The following is a 16,915-nucleotide window of genomic DNA, read 5'->3' as shown; positions in this document are numbered from 1 at the left end:
TTTATTCATGCTGTGAATCTCCCATTCTACCACATCCCAAAACTGTTCAGAGTCGGATCCGGTGACTGGGAAGTGCCACTGAAAAACACTGAACTCTTTGTCATGTTCCTGAAACCATTTTGAGACGACTTTTGCTTTGTGATATGTTGCATTATCCTGCTGCAAGTAGCCATTTGAAGATCTTTAAATTGTAGCTGTGAAGGGATGCACATGGTCAGCAACAATACTCAAATAGGCTGTGGGACTGAATCTCTGATTGATTGAAATTAAACGGGCCCTAAGTGTGCCAGGGAAACACCCTGACAACATTACACCACCGCCAGCAGCCTGGGCTATTAACACAAGGTAGGCTGGGTGCATAGATTCATGCTGTTACTGCCAAATTCTGACCCTACCATTTGTGTGCCTCAGCAAAAATCGAGTTATCGGACCACACTATATTTTTCTAGTCTTCAGCTGTCCAGTTTTGTTGAGTCTGTGCTCACTGCAGGCTCAGCTTTCTGTTCTTGGCTAACAGGTGTGGGACCTGACATGGTCTTCTGTTGTTATAACCCATCTACCCCATGGTTTGACAGGTTGTTCATTCTGAAATGCTTTTCTGCTCCCCAGGTTATTTGAGTTACCACAGCCTTTGTGTCAGCTCGAACCAATCTGGCCATGACCTCTCTCACCAACGAGGTATCTCTGTCTACAGAATTGCTGTTCACTGGATGTTTTTTTTTTTGTTTTTTGCACCATTTTGAGTCAACTCTGGAGGATATTTTGAGTGAAAATCCCAGGAGATCGGCAGTTACAGAAAGTCTGACTGCCACAAACAACCATGCCACGGTCCAAATCAGTGAGTATTCCCCCATTCTGGTGTTTGATGTGAGCATTAATTGAAGCTTCTGACCTGTATCTGTATGATTGCATGCTTTGTGCTGCTGCCACATGATTGGCTAACTAGATAATTATATGGATAAGCAGATGGACAGGTGTTTATAATAGTTTGCTCTGTGAGTATATGTTGTCATTAAAATTGAGCACAATCCCAGAGTAGCAGTAGAAGTAGTAGTATCGTCATATGTACAGAGTACAGTGACATTCTTAATTGCATGTCCAACCAACAAGCACCACGTTGTCACTCTCCAGTGACATGATAATCAAGAATGTAATAAAATATAGAACTTCACTTTATTTAATAAAAAACATGAATCAGAATACTGGTGCCTAGTTTACCATGTACCCCTACCATGAACACACTTGCTGTGGAAACATTTAAGACAAGTTGTTACAGTATAAGATGCTATTAATGGGACCCTCTAAGGAAAGAAGGAACTCTGGACTTATCAAAAATAGTACACTTATTCATTTGTGTGGGAGCCTGAGCCTACTGTGACATTACTGGGCTCCACACACAAAAAAAACAACAACAGGGCACCAGTTCATTGCTGGACCCACTAAAGCCCACACATACACAGGCCCAAGTTCATGTAGCCTGCCTACCTTTACAAATCTGGTAGAAAAACTAGAGCACCAGAAGCTCAGCTCTGCCATATAAGACATATGCGTAAATCACTGCACCCACTTGTCACCTTCACATCATAAAAAGGCACCAAATGAACAACATGACAAAAATCCTCCAAGCTTTCTGTGCCCACTATTACTGGCATTAATCTGTGTCTACTGGGTGAGGTGGTTAGCTTATTTGCCTGCTTTAAATATGTGCCTGAATTTAGAATTAGAATTATTTTTCATTTATTTAAGAACATTTTTGAAATTATACTTTTCCATTTACAGTATGTTTTTAATTTTCATGCCACCATTTTACAGTGCTGTGGTATAGGCATGATCATAAAGATCTATCTATCTATCTATCTATCTATCTATCTAATATAGTGTCTATGTATCTATCTGTCTCTCATATAGTGCCTTTCATTATCTATCATATTGTTAATATTTATAACACCCTTTTCTGCTTATCACATGGGCATGACTTATGATTTAATATTAATTTCTAAAAATTCTGAAATACACTTCTGAGCCAGGAGCCCTTTTTCCAGGTCTAGTATGTGATCAAGCAAACCGTCTTTCATACCCTGATGCCAATGGAGGGTTTTGTAAGACTGTGGTTCAAAGTCACATACTCATTCAAGAAATGGTGTATAGTATTCTTACTTTTCTGTTTTCACCAATACCAACTGGCGACAGTGTGTAACCACCTTGGGAAGGTTTAATCATCTTTATAAGAGTAAATCATAAACTTTGAGTGAGTTACCCCAAAGTTGTGGGTGTTGCAGCAACCTCAGTGTCTGCCTTCCCAGTCCCATGACTGTAGATAGATAGATAGATAGATAGATAGATAGATAGATAGATAGATAGATAGATAGATAGATAGATAGATAGATAGATAGATAGATAGATAGATAGATAGATAGATAGATAGATAGATAGATAGATAGAGAGACAGAGGCACACAGGCAGGCAGTGAGAGAGAGAGCCGCGCACACACGCAGGCAGAGCCAGAGAGAGACAGAGGCACACACACAGATAGATAGATAGATAGATAGATAGATAGATAGATAGATAGATAGATAGATAGATAGATAGATAGATAGATAGATAGATAGATAGATAGATAGATAGATAGATAGATAGATAGATAGATAGATAGATAGATAGATACTTTATTAATCCCAAGGGGAAATTCACATACTCCAGCAGCAGCATACTGATAAAGAACAATATTAAATTAAAGAGTGATAACAATGCAGGTAAAACAGACAATAACTTTGTATAATGTTAACGTTTACCCCCAAAGGGGGGTGGAATTGAAGAGGAACGATCTCCTCAGTCTGTCAGTGGAGCAGGACGGTGACAGCAGTCTGTCGCTGAAGCTGCACCTCTGTCTGGAGATGACACTGTTTAGTGAATGCTGTGGATTCTCCATGATTGACAGGAGTCTGCTCAGTGCCCATCGCTCTGCCACAGATGTCAAACTGTCCAGCTCGGTGCCTACAATACAGCCTGCCTTCCTCACCAGTTTGTCCAGGCGTGAGGCGTCCCTCTTCTTTATGCTGCCTCCCCAGTACACCACTGCATAGAAGAGGGCGCTCACCACAACCGTTTGGTAGAACATCTGCAGCATCTTATTGCAGATGTTGAAGGACGCCAGCCTTCTAAGGAAGTTTAGCCAGTTCTTTCCTCTCTTGCACAGAGCATCAGTATTGGACGTCCAGTCCAATTTATCATCCAGCTGCACTCCCAGGTATTTATAGGTCTGCACCCTCTGCACACAGTTACCGCTGATGATCATGGGGTCTGTGAGGGGCCTGGTCCTCCTAAAATCCACCACCAGCTCCTTGGTTTTGCTGGTGTTCAGGTAAAAAAAATAAATAAATATTGTATTATGAAATGATTTTAGGATATGCTATAAATTTTGTTCAAAGTTCATCTGATTTTTTAAGGTTATGCGCCTGTACCGGAGATTTTAATAAGGCACCCAGCATCCTTAAAGGCAAAAAATGCAAATAAAGAAATAGTGGAATAGTGAAGAAGTTAAAGTAGACTGAAAAAGAAGTTACATGGCAATAATTTGGAATAGGGACAGATATCTTCAGGTAACAGAGAGGGTGTCACTCAGACTGGTGCCAGGGTGCCAGAAACGTACAACACAGATTAGGAGTGTTGGCAACACCCAATTTAAACAGACAAACAGAATGCCAATTAAAGTCATCCTGGGTCTCTTCGACACTGTAGAAAAGCCTGTGCACACCCTCACTGAATATGTTTTCACTTTGGTGCTTCCTGTGTTTGCTGAAGCCCGCAGGCCAGAAAAAAAAAAAAAAGAAAAAAAAAAAGGACTCGGTCAAATGCACCCTGTGCTTATGGTAAAAAACACAGGAAGATTCTAAATCTGCTCTCTGGGAACTGTGACATCTTCTTATTCAAGTAGCAAGTTGGCAAGGCTGAGCACCTTCAAAGGACAATCTTACGTCTCAGCATTTGCATTATGATCACAGGAAATGCTGCTTTTTGTACCATTAATGCAGTGGCTCCTTGATATCAGATATTTTTAGAATTGGAGCATTCAAATGGTCAACCTCCAAGCACTGCCTGGGTTGGAGTCCTGGCCCTGTCACAGTCTGTCATCACGGAGTTTGCAGATTCTCCCCATATTTCTCCAGGTAGTCTGATTTTCCTCTGCACCGTATAGGCAGAAAGCTTGAGTTAGCTGGCAGGTCTGAACTGACCCCACTTGAATGACAATGTGAGTGAATGTGCCTGCTGATGGACTAGCACATACTTGGTTACGCCTTTGGACCATACGACCCCAAACTGGATTAAAGAGGTCATCTGATAGATGGTAATTGATCGTGGGTCACTAAATTCCATCAGGAAGCAGTTAACTGCCCTTGTGCTTCCCACAAGCCCAGTGAAAAAACAGAAAATTGCAATATTGCACTGTGTACAACCGGCCAATTGTTTTTCATGTTATGTGTCAAACTTGCCAGTTGTTTTTCATATTATTGTATTATTTCTATTAAATATGTAGCAGTGATTTTCAACCTTTCTATGCCCCGCACCCCTAGAAAATATTTGATTTATGTTTGCACCCCTTACAAAAGTAATATCACATTTGAAGACGTAGAAGTCAAAATTCTAATTTTTAAACTGAACCACACACAGCACTACAGATGAACAAACTGAACTAAACAAAATATGCTTTTAACTGCAATTTTTATTTAAATATACATTGAGCAATTTACTTTCATATCTCAGTTATCTTGTAAAAATGTTCCCTGTGAAGCTTAGACATTCGACCGATGATTCAAGTATTCAGGTAATCCGCCAAACATTAAGCACCGTGAGGAAATAAAACACGGCCAACGATTCACAGGTTTGGGGGACTGAAGACCCCAGTGAGGCAATGGGTGCCAGCACACCACTAAGCAATTAAACATAATCGACGAGATTTTTCCCCTGAAAACACCTGCATTGCAGTTCAAAAACAGATGTGCCGCACAGTTAAAATTGCAGCGCTACTGCCAGGACCACCAGCGGGAGAGATGGGCCAAGTGTAAACAGCAGGTGTTACATCTAATTCAGTCCACCTTTTCCAGGCAAAAATGTCAATCAGTGACATTTCTCGATCAGGGCTTGCAACGAAGTCAATATTAGTTCTCATCTTTCTCTCTGGATCATTGCAAGGTCCAAATTCCATTCTCTTAAAAAAAAAAGTTATTGGCCTTTACGAATAGCCCACCCACAGTGAGAATGCGCATTTCTGCAGCTCATTCACAATGAGTGCAATGCTTGATTCTTTTCATGTCATAGAACAGTGTATCTTGGCACACTGCAAGACACTGATGATTGCATCATGGGCAACGCACCTCACTCAATTTTGGCAAATCACAAATTGGCCTTCCTGTTTCTCGCACCCCCTGGGGTCTATGCACCCAAGGCTGGGAACCCCTGATATATAGTCAATTCCTAATATTTTACACCTCTGATATATAATATATAATATATAATATATATATATATATATATATATATATATATATATATATATATATATATATATATATAATATATAATATATATATATATATATATATATATAATATATAATATATATATATATATATATATACTTCCAATACAACTCGGAGTCCTGCCACGTGCAAAAGTTCGCTGACGACACTGCTATCGTGGGCTGCATCAGCAGTGGGCAGGAGGAGGAGTATAGGAACCTAATCAAGGACTTTGTTAAATGGTGCGACTCAAACCACCTACAACTGAACACCAGCAAAACCAAGGAGCTGGTGGTGGATTTTAGGAGGACCAGACATTTCCTGGACCCCGTGATCATCAGAGGTGACTGTGTGCAGAGGGTGCAGACCTATAAATACCTGGGAGTGCAGCTGGATGATAAATTGGACTGGACTGCCAATACTGATGCTCTGTAGAAGAAAGGACAGAGCTGACTATACTTCCTTAGAAGGCTGGTGTCCTTCAATATCTGCAATAAGATGCTGCAGATGTTCTACCAGACGGTTGTGGTGAGCGTCTTCTTCTATGCGGTGGTGTGCTGGGGAGGCAGCATAAAGAAGAAGGACGTCTCACGCCTGGACAAACTGGTGAGGAAGGCAGGCTCTACTGTAGGCATGGAGTTGGACAATTTGACATCCGTGGCAGAGCAACGGGTGCTGAGCAGGCTCCTATCAATCATGGAGAATCCACTGCATCCACTGAACAATATCATCTCCAGACAGAGGAGCAGCTTCAGCGAGAGACTGCTGTCACTGCCCTGCTCTACTGACAGACTGAGGATATCGTTCCTCCCTTTAATCTGTTTCCTGACACCAGCATTTCTAGTATAAGGTGGCAGAGAGCCACAGTCATAATAGTAGTAGCAGTATTAGTAGTAGTAGTATTGTCACGTGAGACAGAAGGGTAGCGACAGGCAAGGCAGGCAATCACCTGGGGCCTAAAACACAGAGCGGGCCCCCAATAGCATCCATTTGCATAGGTACTCATTATAATGAAAAATCTGCAGGAACCTTCTAGAAGCATAGCATCAACACACTACAATGTTACAGTCAGAAAACCACCTAAAAGGAGAACATTAGTAATGTTAAATGTAATCAGCACCGTTTTTATAAATCATGAAAAGAATTTACACGTTGGGAAGCGATAATAAAACAAGAATAGGAGGAAAAGAAGAAGGACATTGGTAAATAGTAGAGAATCTATTAGGTTGATTCAATTAAACATTTGCATGTTAACAAGGACATACTTAATTATGGGGTGTTGGAACTAAAATAGCAGAAGCGGACTGCTAGAATAGAAGCATACTTCTCAACAGACGAATGGACAAAATATTCACAGCAAAAGAGGAGTATAATTGATACCTTATCAGAAGGAAATAGGTGATCAAATCCATCAGTAATAGAAAAATTGCATTTGGAATAAAAGCTCACATCTGACTAGAAAAAGAAACCGAAACGGCCCAATGTCAATCATCCAGCCAGTAGTGAAAGTTTGCCCACAAGTGTCACGCAGTAAACCAGGTAAACTCTGAAGAGACAGAAGCAACTGAAGACATCTAGAGAATGACTAGATGATGATGACTTGATTTGTTTTTTGCCTGTTGAGGGTACATTTGTGTGTTGTGTGAGATCTTCCAAGTGCCAGGAGAGGCTTTGAATTCAAGCTCTAATTTCAGTAGAGTGCAACAATCGAAGGCCTTTACACCTAAAGGACATAGCGGCTCCATTTGCTCTAGCCAAGGTCTGCCAACAGGGAGCTGAAATTTACAGGAATACCTTTATGAGTCATATTTTGTTGTTTTAATTTTACTATGTGTATTGTTTATTTATTTTTAATTATTACAATGTGCAATTCATATTTATATTTTCAATTTCATTATTTTGCATTTTATTTACTTCTTTTACTTTTTTCGATTTTTAAAATTTACTTTATTCTATTATTAATTTTTCTATTGTCTATACAAATGTGCTATTTATTATGCTGTTTTATTTATACAATCTGTTTTTCATAAAATTAATATAGTTGATTTGTATTTCTTAAATTCTCCCTGTTGATCTTATTAGTTTAAGACAGTGCTAAAATAATGGTAAAAAAAATATTACTGTGCCAAGACTTGTGGGAGGGAGAGAACATTGAAATGTTTTGCCCAGGCTCCCCAAAGTCCTTAGAATCGCCTCTGAGTACAGTAAAATTCTTATTTGCACAACTGACCAACATACAACACATCTCTGCTGTTGAGCAGCATGATAAAGAAGAATGTATTAAAATGCAGAAGAAACCAGGAATCAGGTTACCATTTTTTTTATACCATATGCTCAGTTACGCTCCCATGTCTTATTTGAGTAATCAGGTTTGGATGGGACATCACTCTATTTTATAATAGTAGTACTATTGTCACATATACAGACTACCGGGAAATCTTACTTACATGTCCAACAAAGCAACATGTCACCATTTCCCAGCACCATAACAAACAAGAATGTATTAAAATACAAAACCTCATTTTACTTAATAGAAAACGTATATCAGCTTACATAATGACTGGTATCTTCAAGCCTGATGTACAGCAGCTCACATCTTCTTCAACTGAGCCAGACTGGTCTCGCCAAGTAAGCAAACGTTCTTTTATTGGTATGGGTCCTTTTCACAGTTAACACCATGCCAAGGTGCTTCACAAGTACAGTGCTGTGCCAAGCCAATGTACAAACATTTGGGGTGGGGAAACAAACCCAAGTAGCTGGACACCCCCAACATGAACTCAAGGAGGATAAAAGGAAGATCATCACTCTAGAGAAATACTACTCCAAAACACAAGTAAATTGATTTACAGAAATAAAGTTTATGGCTTTATAAGTGGCCACCATGATATTCCTAACAGATCATATCATTCACCCATTAAAAACAAGAGTTTAGGCCAAGAAAATGGAGTATATGGACTTTCATATTATGAACAAACTGGAGTAAATCAAGACTTCACCCATTGAAGCAGAGGAGTATCATTTCAAGAGAGGACTTAATTTGACATTCTTTCTTGTAATTGACCTAAATTGAAGAGAGAAGCCACAACCACTAGTTAAACTAAGACTTAACTGAGTGCTGCTAATGGCAACACTTCTGGCTGTTGGACAATAAATTGAACACAGCTTTGATGAATTTAGATCATTTTATATGTGTATTTGTTTTGTGGAAGTTCTTTAGTAAGTAAATGACCAAATAAGGTACTGGTCTCCAATTTTACCTCAGAACATCCTGGATTGGAACAAAGAAGGAATGGCAAAAAGATATTGAATGTGCTCATTCATTTTTTACAAATTAACTTGTGAATGATCACAATTCTGAAAAGTTTGGCTTATCCAATGTCACAGGTGGTCGACTGGATTGAGATCTAATGAGTGGAAAGGCAACTGCATTAAATTGAATTCATAGTCATTATGGTTAATCCCAAGTGAGACAGAGAACAATTTTATGAGGAGGACTAAAAGAAAAAGACATGGTTAAAACAGTGTGCTAAGGTCATTACCAAAAGACTTAACCAGTCTGTCGCCAAGCCCTTGACGGTATCCGTAAATCAAAGTTCTTAATCACAAAGCTGGGTTTCAAATAACCAGAAAACAACAAAGAAAATCAATCACACATAAAACTCTTTCTGTGCTGACTGCATGGGACAGCAGCACAGTTCAGTCTGGAAAGGAATCGTGAGACGAAAAGTAACAAGCAGAGAGTTTTTGGACTAGGAAGTCCAAAAACAAACAACTAACACTCAATATGTGTAACAAAAATCGGATACAAGTAGAGATTTGAACATACCTAACCAAGTAGAGATTTGAAAGCAAATAAATGTACAAAACCAGAGCCAATACATTCATTTTAAATTGTAGTGGAAGTGTATAGAACCATTAACCGGAAATACAGTGAAAGGATAATAGTTTTGAGGTTTGAGTTGAATCCAATCAAGGATAACTAAGAAGTGCACAACACAGCCTTTATATTCTTGACTCAAATATGTTACAGGCCTCATGCTTCCTGTTGACCTTGTCTAGCAACAGCATAACCACCATCAACATACAAACCTGAACATGGCAGTGCCCATAAGAAAATCAAAACGATGTTGCGTGAGATTGTTATTTATTTTAAACATCACTATAAAAGTATCGGGCATAAAAGCAAATGTAACCACAAGATTCTTCCTGTCTAAAACTCCTAAAACAAGGTCTAAATAATCTTTTGAGGTCAAGGAGTCTCTCTATTATAAAAAAAAAAATCTTGGGAAGGAGACTAGGGAGACAAGACATGATCTTCTCGGAAGACAATTTGATGTCCCGCGAGAGACAATTTAACGTCACACGAGACAAGGCAGTGAGACAACATTTAAAACAAGTTCACGGACATCTAACCTAGCAGTTGTTGGAATGCATTTGGCCAAACACTTTATGTGCTCCCAGCTCTTAAAAAAACGACAAGTAACAAGCAAAACACGCAGCTCGCCAACAGCAAGCCAGCAGATGATCCGACCGCTTCTCCTTAGTGTGTGTTCCAAAATTTTAAGTTGAGAATCATAAGAATAAAGGGACATTAGAAATCAATTCTCTGAAGTATAAAGAAAAACCAGAAAGAACACAAACATCTTCCCAGAAGGTAACAGAAAACTAATAAAAATTAAAAGACCAATCACAGCACATTACTGTGTCAGGACTACCCAAATTTTGTGAAGGTCCTAAAAAAAAAAAAGCTCTTGTACAGAACGGTACTGTGTTAACGTTAAGGGATAAACTTGATTGACAACGATATTCCAATATCCACTGGCATTCAAACATCTCTCTATTCATGTTAAGTGATCCAGTCTATGCCATGAAAGCACATCTCACACCGTTATATGACTGCCACCAGCCTACCCTACTGACTCCTGGCACAGTGTGGTTGAGTCGTTGGCTGTTATAACCATGCATGCCAAGGTATGGGTTGTGTGTTCTGGTAGGCCTCTATTAGCACCATTGACGTTCTGAATTCTTAGTCAACTGAATGAAGTCTCTTAACCTACCTGAGTCATATCCACTTTTATTAATAGTCTATTTCTGACCACAGGATGACCTGGGCATTTTCAGACGCGGTCCTGTTCTTGATACAGCAGTGACATTGTCTTGTGTGAACACCTCAAAAAGGCTGGTCTAGCATCTACTAGCATGTCTTCGGTCTTATCCATTCTCCTTCTCACACACCTACCTACCAACATTAAATAGAATTGTCTACACAAAAAACGCTGTCAGTGGCCGAGTGGTCACTTACACAGCAAAGGAAGGTCTGGCCAAACAAAGCAGCTGTCCAGAGGTTTCTCAGCGTATTGACATCAACACACCAACGATTGAACTAAACAGCCAAAAAGCCAATTTGATTATCGTTATTGTTTTAAGAAAATAATTTTAAATGATGCTTACAGTTTACTGTCTAATGTACAATTTTGTGCAAGCTTCTATCCCATTAAAGTCTCATTTTCTAATCTGCTTAATCCAGACCAGAGTCACAGAATGTGCTGGAGCCTATCCCTGCAGCACAGGACACAAGGCATGAACAGACCCTGGACAGGGTGCCAGTCCATTGCAGGGAAAACACACACTAGAGCCAGCTTAGCGTCGGCAATTCACCTAACCTGCATACCTTTAGACTGTGGGAGGAAATCCATGCGGGCACAGGGAGAACATGCCAACTCCACACAGGGAAGGCCTGGGATGCGAACCCTGGTCTCCTTACTGGTGAGGCAGCAGCGCTACCACTGAGCCACGCACAATTAAAACGGTTTGAATGAATTTTTATTAGAAAACAGGTTGCATTTTACATTTCACAGTAATGGCTGTACAGTAGATTAGTTGTAATAACTGCAGTATTCACAATTTTATGTTTAGTTTGAGTGGTATTCTGTGTGATGTTTTCATCAACAGACTCCAAGCTGCAACTTTCACAGTTACACATGATAGGTATGGGATGATATCATTTAACATGAGGGTCAGCTTGCACTGACTTAATTTTTTTTTATTATTATTATATTTTCTTGTAGGTTTCAGCTTGATCTCTCTAATATTTTCTCAGTTAAATTTTTATCACCTGCAGTTCTATATTCTATTAATAATTTTAATTGTACTGTAAACTGACATTCATTTATAAATAACCTTTAAATAACTCAGTAGGAAAGGAATTGTGAAGTGTACTATACCTAAAATAAATTGAATGAAAAACAATGTCACGGAAGTCCTGAAGGTAATTAAAAATTTTTAAAGAATATCTTACATCAGCAGCAGTAATTTTGAACTACACTATGATTCACCTTATTACAGTCAGGTACAACAAATCTACTTCAAAGCAGAAAGCCACTGCTTCTCATCTCACACCATCTCACTTGACCACCTACAATGGCAGCATGCAACTCAACAGCTATTTAAAATGAAACAGCAGGAAACCACAAGCATAGTGATGACGCTGAATTGGAGTTCAATTAATCCACTACACCTTGTCTTTTCTTACTACTGTTAACGCAACTGAATTATTTTATTATAATACTAGTCATTTAGCCCGTTACAATAACAGGCGATAGAACAGTAGTGCATAAACATTAGTAGGAACAGTCTATTTTAAATGGCAAGGGACTTTGACCTCATTCTTTTTGTCGGTCGTATTTTTCTTTCTGTCAGCCTTTCTTTTGTTGATGTTTACTTGCTGAGCTGACCGTTCTTCGTGGGCCGCCGCCGTGTATTGTGTGTCTTTAATTTTCTGTGACAGTAATACTGTCTTGTACAGCTCTATTCAATAAGGGCGCGCACAAAAAGGCGAGCTTCAAAAGGGCGACCTCAATTGTGCGCGGCGAATAAAGGCGTTCGTAGATAATTTAGTTCAAATGGCTCTGGAATATGTGAAGAGCAACAAAGGTACAGATCATTATTTACGCGCGCCTTTTTTCGCCGCGCCCAATTGAGGTCGCCCTTTTGAGGCTCGCCTTTTTGTGTGCGCCCTTATTGAAGGATACCATCTTGTACGCCCGTAATATACCTTTAATTTTTTCTGGCGGTAATACAGGCGTGCGCATCGGTAATAAGCCTTTAATCTCCTCTGACAGTAATACTGGCTTGTATTTCCGTAAAACGCCTCTAAGTTTCTCTGACAGTAATATCGCGCATCGCACCGTGCCCCGCGCATGCGCACTTCACCAGAAGACACCCACACACGGACACCTGGACGCACATAGGGATTTTATATATACAGATAATTGCATTGAGTCAAAATGACAAAATCTTGGTTTTCCCATCATTGTGTCTGGGCAGAGTTACACAATGAATCTAGTAATTCTAGTAATAGACATTATTGTTTGCAGTGGTAGCACTGCTGCCTCACAGTAAGGAGACCTAGGTGCACGTCCCGGGTCGTCCCTGCGTGGAGTTTGCATGTTCTCCTCGTGTCTGAGTGGATTTCCTCCGGGTGCTCTGGTTTCCTCCCACAGTCCAAAGACATGAAGGTTAGATGAACTGGTGATCCTAAATTGGCCCCAGTGTGTGACTGGGGTGTGTGTATGTGTCTGCCCTGCAATGAACTGGTGTCCTGTTCAGGGTTTCTTCCTGCCTTGCACCCTGTGCTAGCTGGGATAGGCTCCAGCACATTACTGTTATTATGAATCCAATATTTAATTTTTATAAACTGTATGTATTGTTTTTTGTTCTCCCCGTGTCTGTGTGGGTTTCCTCCGGGTGCTCCGGTTTCCTCCCACAGTCCAAAGACATGCAGGTTAGGTGGATTGGCGATTCTAAATTGGCCCTAGCGTGTGCTTGGTGTGTGGGTGTGTTTGTGTGTGTCCTGCAGTGGGTTGGCACCCTGCCCGGGATTGGTTCCTGCCTTGTGCCCTGTGTTGGCTGGGATTGGCTCCAGCAGACCCCCGTGACCCTGTGTTCCGATTCAGCGGGATGGAAAATGGATGGATGGATGGATGTATTGTTTTTCAGTTTTATTAAATGGAATGTTATAAAATGGCATGCAACTGTGAACACAAAGCTATGCTTATTTGAGATGTGTGCAGAGAGGGTACGTGGCATCATGACATAGTAGTTATGTATTGTTTTGGTTTTTTTTTTTCTTATGTATTCAACAACTTTTTTTTTTAATTTCTTTAACATCCTAACAAATACATTTTTTCAATCTGATATTTAGGACATTTTGACAGTTTCCTGGAATTTAACATGATACAATGTATTTGTACTAAAGCATGCACTTAACCTTTGGTTTTACTCTTTCATTTTGAAATATGCCAATTTTAAATTCAAAATGCACAGGATACAATAACAGCAATAGGAAGATTATTGCTGTCTACAGACATATTAATAATAATAATATTAAATGCATGAATAAAAATGTTGTCATACGTAAATGTATGGTCAAATAACCACCAAGACTGAGATCAGGTGTGCAGATGTCTGACACGATCCCAACAATTGTTTTAGATTGTGTACCTTGCTAAGCGTAAATGAAACTTTCTACTGCATTTCTGGTTAGTTCTCATTTGATTCTCAGTCTAAAAACCACTCAATTACTATTTGTCTTCCACCTACCGTTCACAGTGGGAAGTGGAATGTAATACGGGAAGGCAGAGAGCGATGGAAAATCAGCTTAGTGTGAGACTGGAGGCAAGTGGGAGGGCTATCGTGATGGGCCGCTCTGAGCAGAAGCTCTGGTTCTCTAACTGGTGAACATGTATCTAATGCCATTACACCTGCTTTTTTTCACTTAAGACATAATCAAAAAATAAAAACATTACAAAAATTATGACGACAATGGGCCACTCAGCCCAACAGGTTCATCCATCCTTTTCATTTAAACTGTCTATTGGAGGTCAGAATAATCATAAAACAAAGACACATAATGCGAAAGATGTGTATAAAATATAATAACCTGCATTGCTTGCAATGGATTTAATGTATCCTAATAATAATAATAATTGTGGGAGCTTGGCACTGCAGTGGGTCTGAATCTAGCACCTGGTCACATTCTGTGTGGTTTGCATATTTTTGCCAAGTCTGCACTGACTTTTCTCCAGATACTCTGTTTTTTATTTCCAAAATGCCAAAGATATGTGGGATGCTGCTGTGTTGGCTTTGTCCTCCTCTGGCCCTGCATTAAACTAACCAGATGTGTGATTGTAAAGATGATGATGATGATTATTATTATTAATAGTAGTAGTAGTATTACTCCTCAACAGTACAATGGTAAATTCATTTTTTTCAATCACGTTTTGCATTTACAAATCTCGGTTCACTGGATATGCCTTACATCCCTCTTTATTTGTGCTTCTTTGTCAGACACTCCCCTGTTGTAGATGTTGGATGACATGACGCCCAGACTCAAACATATGAAGAAAGATCTACTGTCACTTGCCTTTCTTTACCATACATTCCCACCCTCTTGTGGACACCGGATGACATTACACCTGGATATGGATCCCGGATGTTTTATCGCTCGCTTTATGTACGTACTAACTGTGCTACCTGTCTCAGATGGGTTGAAATCTAAGTAATTAATCCATACCTTAGAGTTAAAGTTTGCAGTACATCATCTATTGGAATGTACTGTATTTTGTAATGAATGTAGTAATAAAATTTATTGCATTTTTCATTCCAACACATGGCGGATCACAAACCTTTGTAGTAATAAGATGCATTGCATTTGTCATTCCAACAGATGGCACATCACAAACATTTATAGCACTAAAATGTATTGCATTTGTTATTCAACAGATGACACTTCACAAACAGTAGCAATGCTTTTATGGATCCCATATCAAATGGAATATAACAGAGACAAAGGAACTGGAAGGATACACAGATATATAGACACACAGACACTTGTTATTTTATTAAGGTGGATGGAGATTATTATTATTATTATTTACTTGTGTTGTTGTTTTTATTGTTATTATTATTGCATGTTTCATCAGGCACTTCTCAAAGCTTCATGTAAGCCTGCCTTTAATAACTACAATCAAATTAAAAATAATAAGTCCATATAGTTTATTCCTATCTCATGCATATATTAATAAAAGTAAAGCATTTTATTTATCAAGCACCTTTTATGGGCTTAGACTAAGATAGCCTTGGGTATTCTTAACCAAGCTAAATAACAGTAATTAAGAGTTTTTGATTATTATATTATATATAGGTAAACCTATACATAAAGATTAACTCACACAAAAAGAAAAAAGTACATCTTAATACTATATAAACAAATAATACCAATAAAAGTCTGAAGGTATAATAACAAGAAATAAACCCAAATTATGTAGAGCATAAAGGAAACAGATTTAACACATCACATTTGTTCAAAGATTTGAACAAAAACTGTTGAGGCAGTAGGCCTGGCACATAAAGGAACCCCCCCCCAAGGGTAGGGAGCTACAGAAGAGAATGAGCCGTCACCCCCCCACAGCATAAGGAGGTACCCTCTTAAAAACACTGCTTCTGTAAAGGCACTTGATGGTTCTTTACTGGATTGTGTGGTTCCTTGTAGAATTATTGCTTCACAAAGAACCATTTCATTCTGGGAAGGGTTCTCAGCATATGAATTTGGTTCTTTGTGCTTTTACAAACTTCCTAATAGGTAAAAAAAATATACCAAACAGTTTAATGTATTATAGGCTTCTCAGCAGGACACCACAAAATAAGAAAACCTGAATTTAGCCTGAGTTACTGTACATGTGCAGCAAGTGTCCTTTTAAAATTATTACTGAGCCCGTTACAGATCTAAATAAATAAAAGGTTCTTTCTGAAACCTTCATGTGGATAGTTCATTTGGGAAGCAAAAATGGTTAACCTATGGCATCACTCTGAAGGAACACTCTTTACTTCTAAGAGTGTACATGAAACTGTAAGACAACTGGAATTAGAGGCGGATGAAGTGTGTAATGGTGACAAATAAGTATTAGTAGCATGCATCCATCCATTATCCAACCTGTTACTGTATATTCTAACTACAGGGTCACGGGGGTCTGCTGGAGCCAATCCCAGCCACCACAGGGCGCAAGCCCACCGCAGGGCACACACACACACACCAAGCAATCTACCTAACCTGCATGTCTTTGGACTGTGGGAGGAAACCTACCCAGACACGGGGAGAACATGCAAACTCCACGCAGGGAGGACCCAGGAAGCGAACCCAGGTCTCCTAACTGCGAGACAGCAGCGCTACCACTGCGCCACCGTGTATTAGTAGCATCAATCTGAAAATCTAACTGACATTTATGGTAATAGAAATTCTGGTGCAATGTGGTCACGGAGTCATGTAAAATTGTGTAAGAATGCTCACTGCAGCATTTTCACTATCTAAAGCTGTACAAGTAGACTAAACTGATAAAATG

Source organism: Erpetoichthys calabaricus, chromosome 18 (assembly GCF_900747795.2).
Source record: "Erpetoichthys calabaricus chromosome 18, fErpCal1.3, whole genome shotgun sequence".
NCBI classification, from domain to species: domain Eukaryota; kingdom Metazoa; phylum Chordata; class Cladistia; order Polypteriformes; family Polypteridae; genus Erpetoichthys; species Erpetoichthys calabaricus.
The sequence above is the reverse complement of the archived record's forward strand: the minus strand, read 5'-3'. Positions refer to the sequence as shown.